Here is a 13,117-nt window from a genome sequence, read left to right on the forward strand (position 1 = left end):
TCCGGGTGCTGCTGCCGCCCGTGGTGCTGGTAGCTGTGGCCAGCGCTTGGCATCGTCCATGGCCACCTGAAGCCCCCAAGAAATCACAGCAGGAGCCAAGGTGCATCTGGAGGAGACAGGCCCATGGATGACTCAGACCTCCAGCCCATTTCTTCCTGTCCCCACAGGACAAATTACGCTGTATTTCAGTAGAGCTGCTCCTCTGCCCATCCCATCCCCAAGTCAGATAGGAACAAGGCTGCTCAACCCCCACTTTAAAGGGAAGATGGTGCAGACCCAGCTCCCATTTTCCTACCGCTCCTGGATCTCTGCAGCTGGATCAAAGCTCGGGCGCATCCTCTCTGTGCAGAGGCAGCAACGCTAAAATGGGATCTAGGCTCTACCAGGAACACATGCTCGGGGGCAAATGAAGAGAAAGTCCCATTTGCAGCCACAAAAGCATCACATGAGCCCAGCCAAGGGAAGAAGCTGGTGATGATGCTGGCTACAGCAGAAGATGCCAGAGGGGAAATTCAAGAAACTTGGAGAAATGCAGCTATATCCCAGGAGCTGCCCCAGAGACTCAGCCTCGGCTAGGGAGAAAACAGAGCGCCCTATAGAGCCCTGTACTTTTCCAATGGCGATCCAAGGAGGAGCAGTGTGGATATGAGTAATGTCTCTCGTGGAAGAACAAGGCCCCAGAGCTCAGCAAGGGGCTGGTGCCGGAGACGGACGCGTTTCCATAAGCGCTCGAGCAGCAGCCTATAAATAACCGCCCGCGTTCACCGCTGCTCTCATGTGACCCTGCTCTCCTGCATTTTCGGCTGCCATCTGTCACCATGGCGATGGCATCACGGGGCCACCAGCCCTTCATTCATAGCTACCCGCAGGCAGCCCGCGGGGGAGGCACCCGGAGCCCCGTTTTAAAAGACGGAAGCTGCGGATTCGGGACAGGAAAATTACCGAGGGCAGGTTTAGGCGGGTGCATGTGATGACGCTCCAGCGTCTGGAGAGTGGGATGAGCACGGGCAGACGGCTGCTGGGAGGAGCAAATCCCACCCGCTGCAATCGCCGCAATCGGGAGCACCACGAGGGTCCTGCAATACGTATTTTCCCCCCTTTCCCACCTCCAAATCCCTCCTGGCCTCAGGTTGCGCCTTCCTCCCCACCTGCCTTACTGATTTATTATCTTATTGCTGGTGCAAAGACTCCCCAGCCTCAGTTTCCCCCCAAATAGGGTGCAAAAAGGGCTAGGGGATAAACAGGGCAAGTGCTGGTGTGTTCAGAGGCGCATTTTCCACCTAGGCTGTCAAGCTGACCTATATTCAAGTGACAATAATCTACGGGGATAAGGCCCTCTGCTTTCTAAACGCATATTCGCCTGCAAAGCCCCTTTCTGCCAAGGTTTATTCCAGGCCCGGTACTGCTAACGTGGAGGGAAGGGAAGCCAGGAAAGTGGAGACCAGCTGCCTGTTTTACTCTGGGCTTTCCTGGGGGTCTCAAAAACCCCAGAGAGCAACACGGGGAGCCCATAGCAAGCAGAAGACCGCCCCATTTCACCCGGCGCCGGGTGAATAAAAGTGTCGTTCGCTGCACAATGGCCAGAAAAAAAAAAACTAATGAGTGCCAGGCCGGGAATGGGAATGAGAAGCACGCAGTGCCGCCGGCGGCCGGGCTCCCCGCCGCGGCGCGCGGCGCTTGGAAACCCGCCGGTTCCTGCGCTCTGCTCTTAATTTTCTCCACCAATTCCCGCGGGAATTAGCTGCCGTTGTAGCGTCTCTGGGCCTGCGGTTGTTCCCTTCCCAAACGGCAGAGGAGGAGACAGCCCGGGAGGGATGGCACTCACTTCGGCCACGCTCGATGCCGCACGGTTCCTCCTCCAATGCTCGTCCTAATGGGCCTCTTTTTTCCTGGGGGAGGTGGTTTTCATGACACTCTTTTCTAGAGCAAGGAGAGCCCAACAGGGAAAACCCAGGGGGTCCTGGGTTCTGGTGGGGGATCACCCGGTGCATAAAAATACCCAACAAATCCCCACCCCGAGCGGCTCAGCTGGGAACGATCTTTGGGCACAGAGACAAGTGGGTTTGGGTGGGTGGGTTTTTGTCTGTGTTTTAAGGACAGAGCTGGCCCCAAGGTATGGGAATCCTGCTGGGAAGAGGAGCCTGGCTCTTGTCCCGCTCCTGTCACCAGCCGACGTGCGTCCCCTCCGGAGCCCTGTGCAGCCAGGCACCTCGCTGCGGTTGATACACATGGAGGCATCTTCCCCCTTCCCATCGGCAGCAAGGCGGGATCGGGATGGCTTTTAGGAGTGAGTGGATTTTGGGAGCAGCTCCCAGGGCTGAGCAGGCCTTGCTGTCCCCATCCCTTGGGCTCTTGCCCACTGCATCTTTGCAGGATTTCCATGGAGCATCCCGGTGGGAGATGTTGCTGGCAGCCGTCCAGGGCTCATTTCATACCTGCTCAGTCCTCTGCGATGCCACTTCATCCTGCTCCTCAGCGCCAGGACTGATCCTGCTCTTGGGCCGTATCCCTTCCTCCAGGCTCTGGCACCACCCAATCCTGCTTGGAGGAGGAGGCAGCTCTGAGCTGGAGCAGCACAGGACCAGGGAGCAGGGCTGGATCTGGAGCAGGGATGGATATGCCGGGGTGCTGGACCTTCCTCCTGCTCCACGGAGCGTCAAGCAGGGACTGGCAAAGCAGGCGGCTCCCCTGGAGGGATCTGCCAAGGCCACAGTCTGCTGGAATTTCCCCCCGTCCCATCCCAGCTCATCCTTCCCATGGGATATCTTGCAGGCAGCAATTGTCTGCCTGGCAAACGGGCTCCATCCACGCCTGGAGGTGGCCGCATCCCTGATGCTGTCACCACACGGAGCTGCTGCCAGGACAAGCTGGGCCCAGAAGTCCCTTCGGAGGCACCACAAACCTGGCAGCAGCCCAGATAGTCCAGAGGGAGCCAGAGCCGGAGGTATCAATCCAGAGCAGTGAACGTGCCGGAGCAGAGTCAGGTCCTGTTGGGTGGCAATGGGATTGCAAACGCATCCGGGAACATTTTGGCTCCCTTTGGGTTGCATCACCTGCAAGTGTATCCCGCGGTCAGAGCTGATCTCCATGGTGGGGACCAAAGGGGAATGCCCGGGTGCAAAAGGAGCCTGGACAGTATAGGACTCATCTGAACAGGATGATCCAATGGGATATTTTCACCTCTTCTTGCCTTTCCTCCTTCGTTCCCTGCAATTTACAGCTCTGAAAGCCAGAGCACAAAGCACCTGGAAAGATGTTTCCACAGTGGGAATGGGGAAGATCAGCACAGCCCTGGGGAACAGGGAGCCCCTGGCACCCAGCCTGGCACCCAGCCTCCATCCCTGCCTCAGTGTCCCCGTTTCCCAAGATAAGAATCCTCCTCTCCCGAGCACACAAACCCAGTGGACGGAGCTGTGGGTTTGCTGGGCACCGGGAACATCCAGCGTATGGTCCCAGAGAACCACAGAGGGAGGAAAATGCCAGCAGGGGAATGATGGAGATGACGGGAACAAGGAGGATGCCAGAGTGGGGAGACAAAGACTAAGTGAAAGCAGAAATCGGAGGAGCCAGGAGAGAGGCTGGGAAAAGGGAAAGCTGGGGGTGGTGGCAGGGAGACAGGAGCACCATCTGCTCTGGGGACTTTTCATTCCTCAGGCTTGTTTCAGCGCGGCTCTGATTGCTCCCGCCACCAGCACCCGCTTGGCCCCGGTCCCTGCCAGGCGGGACCCGCAGGGGACATGACCAGCCCTGGCCCGGGCTCTCGCCAGCTCCCAGAGCCTCCTGGAAGGGCTGGGAACACGCACAGGAAAACTCAGCAGCCGTCAGGAGCAGCAGGGGATGCTGCCGAAATCCTGGCGGCCGTGCCAAGACGCTGCTGCGATTCCTCAGGAATGAAGCACGGAGCAGGACGGACAAATCCCAGGGGAAGAGCCAGCACGAGCCGGGCGCCGCAGTGCCGCGTGAGCCCAGCTTTCCTACCGGCAAGGGGAGACAGCACGGAGCATCCCAGAGCATCCAGGTGCCACCTCCCCTAGGAGCCGGGGATCACAGGGGTGTCCTCACTGCCATCCCTCTTGCTGCGGGGCCAATGGCAAAGACTAGGGCTTTTTCCCACCCTGTTCCCAGCAAGGAAGCAGTTTCCCAAAATAACCCACTGGGGAACCAATCCAAGGAACCAGGTACCCTCCCAGGGGCAGGATCCACACTGTGGTCCATGTCCACCACCGTGCTGGTGGTCAAGGCCACTGATCCCTGACTGTGGTGGCTTTTAGAGGTTCCCACTGTCACAGAGGCTTTGGAGAGGCCCTATCACAACACGCAGTCCCCACAGTCCCTTTCATCTGCCTTTTTGGGGGCCAAAAATGCAGGAGAGGAAACCCCAGTAGCTAATTAGTCCCTCATTATGCATGCAAAAAAGCCAGCAGCCCATTGGCCATGCCACCGGTGCACTGCAGCCCCTGCACTCCCATTGGCTCATTGGCCTGGCAGTGATTTACGGGGCTGGGTGGAAGCATCTCTTGGGATGTCCAACACCTCGGCTCTGCCCATGACAATCCGGGATTCATCCCAGAAAACCACCCAGAGCCACAGGGGAGAGCGTCGCCACAGAGCTCCCTTGCTCCCACCTCCCTTAAAACAGGAGTTTAGGGAAAGATGGGTGGGAAAAAGGAAAAAAAAAAGATTTGCCGCAGGGGCAGCCCAACCTCCGATGACAGAGATGGACCCAGGGACAGATCCAGGCCAGATCAGGGTGCGCAGATTGGATGTGCCAGTGGGTGGCTTGGACTTTTGAGACTTTTCTCCTCCAAATTGCACCCACCTTAGGCCAGAGCCACAGGCAGAATATTCCGGGTCCATCCATAGTGCCACGGTGACGGATTATAGGATACTCCCTAGCAGGAGAAGGCAGCTGGCTGGATTGAGGGGGAGCACACAGGGGCGGCGGCAGCTGCTCTTTCCTCGCCCCATCCTTGCAAACAGGATTACTGGGAATTACTTTTCCTTCCTTGGGAAAGGGGGGTGCTCCACAGCTCCGTGGGGCTCGCCGGCTACTCACCCCTGTGATGAGTTTGTGGCGCCTCTGCAGCCACTCGAGCTTCAAGGGGAGCGAGGGGAGGTAGGAGCCAAAGCAGGGCCTGGGGTTGAGAGGCGATCTCATGGATCTGGGAGATTCCTCATCCCGATTCCTGGGATCCTCCACCTAGCTCCATGCGGGCACCATTGATCCAGACAAGGAAGGGCTGGCCCGAATTGCCCACCCTCTCCGCCCCACCCTGTGGTATCCCAGCTGGATTTACCTGCAGGAACCAGGCAAGTCCAGGCATCCCTGGAGACCAGGAGCAAGCTGAGCTCATTGGTCCTGCCAAAACAGTGGAAAAGAGAGGCAAAAATTGCTGCTTTGGGATCCTGCCATGGGAAATGCTGCTGAGCAGCTGCCGGCAGTTTGGGATTGCAACGTGTTAATTGTGTTGAAGGCAATAAATAATTTTCCTGCCCTGACAAGGGAAGGAGGAAGTGCTGGAGAGACGCTCCAGGAGACCGTGGCAGACCCCAGGGGGACACAGGCAGCTTGTTGCTATCAGCTCCCTTGGGAAAGAATTGGGAATCCCTTGGGAATCAAAAGCCCTGGTGCAGAGGGGATGGGGGTGCTGGGGATCGGATCCAGCCCAGCTCAGGGGCACCGGCCTTTTGGGTGGAAACTGCACTTCCTCCATGGGAAAACCCCTAAAGCTCCCCAAATTGGAGGGTAAATGAGCAGAACGCAGCAGTTTTAGGGCTCTCCCTCGTGAGGAGACGTTGCTGCCAAACCAGCGCCCTGCAAAGCCCCGATGACACTAGGTGGGAGCGATGACATCCCCTGGGGACCCGTCGTGTCCCCTCTGGCTCCATCTCATGAGAGTCGCCAGCCCCGGCACTGATGCAACTGGGTTTTTGGCCAACTCCTGACAAAAATAAATAAATAAGTAAAAGCCCACAAAGCATCTGCCTTCCCCAAGTACAGCCCTTTGGCTGGATGCTAATATATTGGGGTGAAAAATGAGGATTTGGGCAGCTTCACAGGCACTGTCCCAGAGCATCCAGTTGGGAACGCCGCCCATCCAGGGCAAAAACGCATTGATTGGCCTGGCCATAATCCATTGGGAAGCAGCTGGTCTGGAGGAATTAACTCCCTCACTGACCAGGAGCCTCTTGACGAAATCAGGTTAGTTTGATCGCTGCGGCGCCTGGCGCGTCGCTCCGAGCTGGTCCAGGAACCGGCTCCATTAAATCAGGGCAATTCCAGGCAGGCATCGGTTGTCCAGCGCTTCCTACAGGGCACTGGAGCCAAGTCAGACACCAGGCCGGGTCAGCCGGCCCTGCAGCGATGCCTGGTTTTCCCTCTGCCCTCCAATGTGGGTGGCTGGGATGGGGCAGCCCTGGAGGTGAATGAATTCCAGCTTGGGAACGGGATGAGGAAGCCTGGAGATGGTTTCTCTCCGCTGTGGCTGGGTCTAGAAGATGCTGCTCGAAGGTGGAACCCATTTGGGTGACGCTGCGGCACTAGGACCGGGGGCATCTCCAAAGGCACACGGGGATGAGGGGAAGCAGCGGGATCTGCTCATTCTCCACCACAGTCCCCAGGGATCCCTGTTCCCAGCACCAGGGCCTCAGGTTTCCATGCCGGAGCATCGGCTTCTTGTCACCAATCCCGCAGGAAATTGGGCCTGATAGGAGCCTCCAGGAGCCAGCGCTGCCTCCGGAGGCTGATGCCTCCGTACCGAAGCCTCCTGCTGGGATAGGTGCAAAGAGAGCGACCGGGAGCACCGGAGCACACACGGATCCATCGTAATTGCTCCATCTCTCCAGCCCAGCTCCAAGCAGGGCTTGTCCCTAAGCCCCCCCAAAACCATTAAAATCCAGGCCAGGGAGGGAGACGAGAGCTTTTTAACTGGTGGAGCCTGCGCGGGGAGGGCTGCTACTGGGATCACCTGGCAATGGCACCGGGATCCTCCCAGCTCTGCCTCCTCCCGATCCACCCATCCATCCATCCCAGAGAGCCTCTCCCTGCTCCGAGCCGTCTGCTCCGCATTTATTAAAGCAATAAACATGGCCTTTGCCTTCAGGTGCTCTGGCACATTCCTGCGCAATCGGGAGAGGCTGGAGCTCCATGAACCTTCATCCAAATCCAGTCGCTCTGCTCCATGCCAGAAGGATGGGGCGGGCAGGTCCCACTGAGTGCCGCTGGCAGCGTTTTTCTTCCAAAAGTTGCTTTTTCCAGCATTTTCTTCTGGCAAATCCCCCCAAGCTGCAGCCCGGAATCTGCCTTCCCCGAAATATTCTCTCTTGTCCGGCAGGTCCCGGGCATCTCTCCAGGCGGATGCGTGGAGAGCGGAATCCTGCCTCCCGCGGCCCCGGCTAAGGAGCGTGACGGAACGGGGTTAATGCCGGGGAGAGCTGCAGCCGGGCGCGGGATATTAAATCTGCTCCCGCCGGAGATCTCGGAGCCCGGGGGGCTCCTTGGGCCACGTGGGACCCATTAGAGCCTGGCGGCATCGCGGGGGAAGCGGGTGCTCTGCTTCCTCCTGGAAACAGAAGAAAACCCAGAGCGGAGGGAAGGATGGCTGGAATACCGGGACAGACGGACGGATAGAGAGGCTATGAGGAAGGAGGGATGGGGAGCAATAGGGACCGGCAGGCACAGCCAAGCAGCCAGGTCAGATCCATCTCCTGGGGAAAAATCCCCATGGAAAGGCACGGAAGTAGCAGCACCCAAAGGATAATAAGGATTCTAGCCTGTTTCTCCTCAAAACGTGTTCTGCTGCTCTCATGGTGCTGCAAGGGAGGAGCATTGTGCTCAGCTCCCGCCATAAGATTCCCCGGATCTGAAACCTCCTAAAGACATTGGAATTGCTCTGATTCGGGGCATTTCCCGGTACTGTCACAAGCTGGGGAAGGGCAGTTCCTGGAGCAGGACAGGGTGATCCCGGCGGATCCTTCCTCACCAGCAGCTCCCAGGGGACTTAATGTGAAAACGCCGCAGGTTATTTGGGGAACGGGGAGGGTAACCCTAAAGCTGGATTTTGATGGGTGAAATCCTGGCATTAACTCACTGCTTTCCCAAAATCCATTCAAACAACCCTGTGAGTGACTGGCATCTCCCATCCAGCAGCCGGGCTATTGCTCCGACTGCTCCATCGACCCTGGGTTCCTCCTATCCACATTGCAGGCTCTGGACCTGCTCCTCAGCAGGGATAAAACTGCTCAATGCTCCTCGACTGAATGTTTTCCTGGGAATGTTTTTTTGACGGGGGAATTACTGAAAAGACACATTTATGTTTCTGCGTGATCAAGGGATCTCTGAGACATGGAGCAGCTCGCGGCTCCTCATAGGGAAATTGGCAGTTGAAAGGTCAAAGCTGTTTCTGCTTCTCCTTGTTGGAGCTGCCTGGGATTAGGAGGAAACCCCTGGGTCAGGAATAGGGGAGGTCACGGTGGGGACAGAGAGCCGGGATCCGGAGATGAGGCCCTGGTGGCAGAAGGTGGGAGGAAACCCCGGGGACAGGCTGGACCCAGGGCCGGACCTGCCCCATGTCCCTCCTCGGGTCACCCGGGATGGAGATGGGGATGTTGGTGCAACCTGGGGCAGCGGGAAGGGGGGCTGGTGGCCACAAAGCCCCTGAGCAACCGGACCCGGCCGGAGCCGGGTAGGGCTGAGGTCTGATGAGCTCGGGGAGCCCCGGGGCCAAGGCCAGGAGCTTCTCTGGGACAAGTGACGCCGCGGCCAAGTCTGGCTGGTGTTGCCTTGTCACCTCCAATGTCCTTATCTGGCCCTGTTGCCTTATCTAATCCTGGTCTCCACTTTCCATTCATCCGTGCACCCATCCATCTATCCTCCATCCCTCCATTCATCCCTGCATCCATGCATCCCTTCCTCCCTCCCTCCATCCCTGCATCCATCCATCCCTCCATCGCGGACCTGAGGAACACGGGGCCACCTCCGCCCGCGCGCTGGGCACCCGGACAGGGGCTGCCAGCGGCCGGTCCCCACGCGCTTGGAAGCAGCCAGAGGAGCAGGAGCGGAACCAGAACCACAGGCCAGGCAAACAAACCCGTGGCCACCAGCAGCCCTGATGGCCCCCATCTGGTTCTCGGGCAGCCCACGCTCCTGCCACGCTGTCGGGCTTCATTCGCTGACAGGTACCGAGACCACTTGCGCAGTCCACAGGCGGGAAACCATGCCGGTCCATCCCTCCATCCATCCCTCCATCCGTCCGTCCCTCCATCCATCCCTCCCTCCATCCATCCATCCGTCCATCCATCCATCCCTCCATCCATGCATCCATCCATCCCTCCCTCCATCCATCCATCCCTCCATCCATCCCTCCATCCGTCTGTCCCTCCATCCATCCATCCCTCCATCCATCCCTCCATCCGTCCATCCCTCCATCCCTCCCTCCATCCATCCATCCCTCCATCCATCCCTCCATCCGTCCATCCCTCCATCCCTCCATCCCTCCCTCCATCCATCCATCCCAGCGGATCCCCCCCAGCAGCAGGGCTCGCCGCCGTCTTTTTCCTTTTTTCCCGAGGGAAACAGGAGCCGCGAGCGCCAGGCTGGGGCCGTGGGGAGGGGGACGGAGCGGCGACAGCGGCGAGAAAAGAGGAGCCCGCGGCCTCCCCCGCGCCGCGCAGAGCCGATTGCTTTCAGGTGCCGGCCGGTTAATAAAATAAATCTGCCCCTGGAGCAAGGAGGAGGTTTTGGAAAAGGGGAATTTTTCCCCCCTTTTTTTCTTTTTTCTCTCATTTTCCTCCCCGAAAGCTAAACGCAAACCAGAAGGTAACGGACAGCAACTTGTTGGCTCCGTTTGGGCTTCACGGTCCTTTTGAGACACAATTGAAGACAGGCGGCTCCAGTTTGGGGTATTTTCCTCCTTTTCCTTTCCCCCATCCCAAATTTCTCCCCAGATTTCAGGATTTGCCCCGTGTGAGCACACGGGGGGAGTTTCTCTGCCTCCCCGGTTCCCGCTGCCTCTCGGGAGAAAACTGCTCCTCTCACGACTATAAATTTTCCACTTACGTTTTAAGGGAAGAAAATGTTTTCCGGTGCTTTTGCAGCACTCCGTCGGGAATGATTACTCCCAGATTTATTGGGATGTTTTTGCAGGGAGCCGGCAGTGCCGGGTGCTCCGGACGCTGCCCGCGGGCTGCACTTGTCGGCCTTGGTCCTGATTTACGGAGCCCCATTTCGTCGGTGCTGGTGGGTACAACTTTCAGCCTCCCCCTGCTTGGCATTTTCCCTTATTTAGCCCCAAATTTGCCCATTCGGCCCCGTTTTACCGACCCCTTCTGCTTTCTAAGCCCCAGACCCCCAGTGTCCATGTACTGCCTCCAGCTCTCCCCTTTCCCCTTCCCAATATATATAAAATTTATATATATTTATATATATATAAATATTATTTATTTACTCTTTGGGTTTTTTAGAGTTTTTTTATCATTATTTTCTTGTTTTATTTGTTTTTTTTTGTTCTTTTATTTTGTGCTTTTTATTTTGCTTTTCTGTTTTGTTATCTTCCTTCTATCTTTCTTCCATTCTCTTTAGTCTACTATCTTTATTTTGCTTTCTTATTTTGTTATTTTTTATTTTGCCTTTTTATCTTTATTTTACTCTTCTTTTTTTTTGCTTTTATTTGGTTATTTTCATTTTATTTGCTTTGTGTTGATTTTTGGAGAGGGTCCTTAATTGTGCAAGGGTTAATTTTTTTTTTAGTTGGTTTGCTTTAGGTCTTTTAGTTTTCAGAGGCTTTTACACTTACTGGAGTTTCTTTTTTTTTCATTGCATTTATCTTGCTTTTTTTTTTTTGTATTTTAGGAGTATTTTTAATTTGTTAAATTTAACTTTTTGGGTTTTTTTTTTTTTTTTTTTTAGATTTTTCCTTGTTTCCCTTTTCTTATTCTTTTTACTCTGGGACACTGGGCAGAGAGGGACCAGGCACCCCATGAATCCCAGCCGGACTCAGTGCCACCAACCCGCCGCAATCCCGGAGCCCGAAGGAAACACGGGAATCCGCGGGCCGATCCCGGGGTTTAAGGCAATTTGCTCCGAGAGCTCCCCCGGGGGCCATCACATCTCAGAAGCACTTCATAAACACTTGCTTTTTTGTTGTTGTTTCCCGCTTTTTTCCCTAAATTCAGCAGCTGCAGAAAACTGCTAGTTTTGACACTGCTCTGGATTGAGCCAAAATAGATTTTTTCCTTCTTTTTTCCACCCCCCAGCCAAGGGAAATGCCACCGCAAACAAAAGCGGCTCCGGGCGCTCGCCCCGCGCTCCGCGCTGCCGGAATGACGAACCGCGCGCTTGCTCCCGGGGCTGGGATTGCACCCGCGTCCCGCTCCGTGCTCCCTCCACGGGCCGTAGCACTTAGGATAAGTTATTCCAACATAAAATTCCTGCTCCAACTTATATATTAGTGCAAGGATGGGGGGGAACGCGCATCCGCGGCGCGATCGGACCGCGAGCTCCGTGAGTTCCCGTCCGCTTGCAGGTACAGAAATGCCCAGGGCTTTTGTGCGTAACCCGATTTACACATGGGAAGTTATCAGAGAATTGCACTGGGGGGCAATAAATGTGTGGGACACAGAAAGGAATTTTTGCACTATTAATTATTATTTATATTGTTAATATTATTATTATAATACGCGGGAGTTGGTTTGTGCTTGTGCTTCCTTAGCGAGCACTAAAAGTGGGATAATTTGGTACTTTCTCAGCTTCATTAAACACCAAATCCAGCTTTTGGCTCAGCAGAACTGATGGATTTTCTGTCTGCTCAGGACGAGTGGCTCTGGCTCCCGCTCTAACACAGAGCAGGGGTACGATCCGCATGGAAAATTCCCGCCTTGGGGAATTAAATAAAGTCATTTTTCCTCGGGGGAAAAAAAAAAATCCCAAGTCCAGGCACTGCCGTTTGATCTGAGTGAAGCAAAGTTGCCGCTCCGTAAAAAATAATCATTGGCAAAGAAGCTAAAACCAGAAAACTTGTCCAAAAACCCAGGGAGGAGCTTGGGGAACAGGCAGGGAGCTGGATGCGGAGGGGAGTCCCCGGGCTGGGAAGGAGCCTCCGGATCCAGCGCTCCTGCTCACTTGCCAGGGATTCTATGGGATGGAGGGTGTTTTGGTGACTTCTGCGCTGGTGACTTGTCCCCAGGCTTGTCCCTTCGGATTCGGGAGCGAGCCAAGCGTGTCCTTGGAGCAGGAGGATCCTGCTTTGTCCTTGGGAGCGTTTCCAAAGCTCGCGGTACCTTTGCAGGTCTCGGTGATGCAGGGAGCTTCCTTCAAGATGCAAATCCTCTTGAAATTAAATAAAATTGAGATGCAAAACCTTGCTCCAAGCCAGGAACAGAACCAGATGCATTCCGTCCTGCAATCGAATCGGACACAGGGAAAAGCTGCTCCTCAAAACCCCTCGGGTTTTTCCTCCACAAGTGGCTCTGGTTTGGGACAAGGGGCCACGAGCAAAAATGCCGGATAGCGACGGGCTCCTGCCTGGGAAGACAGCACATCCCAAAGCATCCTGCACATCCATCACTATGAAAAGCCTTGAAACGCCCATAGGAAAACCAATAAACCTTTATGCTAGTCATGCTGCGTTTAATAACACTTAACGGTTTGTTGTGGACCAGCCGGCATAGAGACCTGGGGTAGCCACAATTCGCACTGTAATTCCCCCCAAAGGTGGGGGAAAAAAGGGAATCCCGGCCCTGCCAGCCATGGGGAAGGGACAGCAAAGGGAAAGGGCTGCTGAGGGGACCTGGCCGGGATTTACGGCGTGCGGAGCCTGTCCGTAAAGGGGCTTTTCCGCAATGCTCCGGCGCGCGCCGCTGCCGTGAGCGCTGGCAGGACGTACGGATTCCATTACGGTTTTATCGCTGGCTCTTCCGAGCGGGATCCTTTTTATTTCCTCTTCGCGCGGTGCCGGGGGTAATAAAACATCTCTGCGTCACCCCGAGGCCAGGCACAAGGTGACATCGTGCTGCTGGGTGCAGATCGAGCTGCATCCCCGTCCTCAGGGTCCCACTCATCCCTGAAACAACCTGCCCAGGCCTCAGCCTTGGCAGGGAAAAAAAAACAAGGGTCTCTCAA

At 56.0% G+C, this 13,117-nt stretch overlaps 1 long non-coding RNA gene across 1 annotated transcript in view; it reads left to right on the forward strand.

The window, feature by feature from the left end:
- Positions 1 to 13,117, forward strand: part of LOC148595876 (uncharacterized) — a 355,837-nt gene that overhangs the window by 290,243 nt on the left and 52,477 nt on the right. The gene's annotated exons all lie outside the window — the stretch shown is intronic.

The sequence above is a fragment of the Tinamus guttatus genome, unplaced genomic scaffold (genome assembly GCF_059628265.1).
Source record: "Tinamus guttatus ecotype Peru unplaced genomic scaffold, ASM5962826v1 Tinamus_guttatus_pri_ptg000049l, whole genome shotgun sequence".
NCBI classification, from domain to species: Eukaryota; Metazoa; Chordata; class Aves; order Tinamiformes; family Tinamidae; genus Tinamus; species Tinamus guttatus.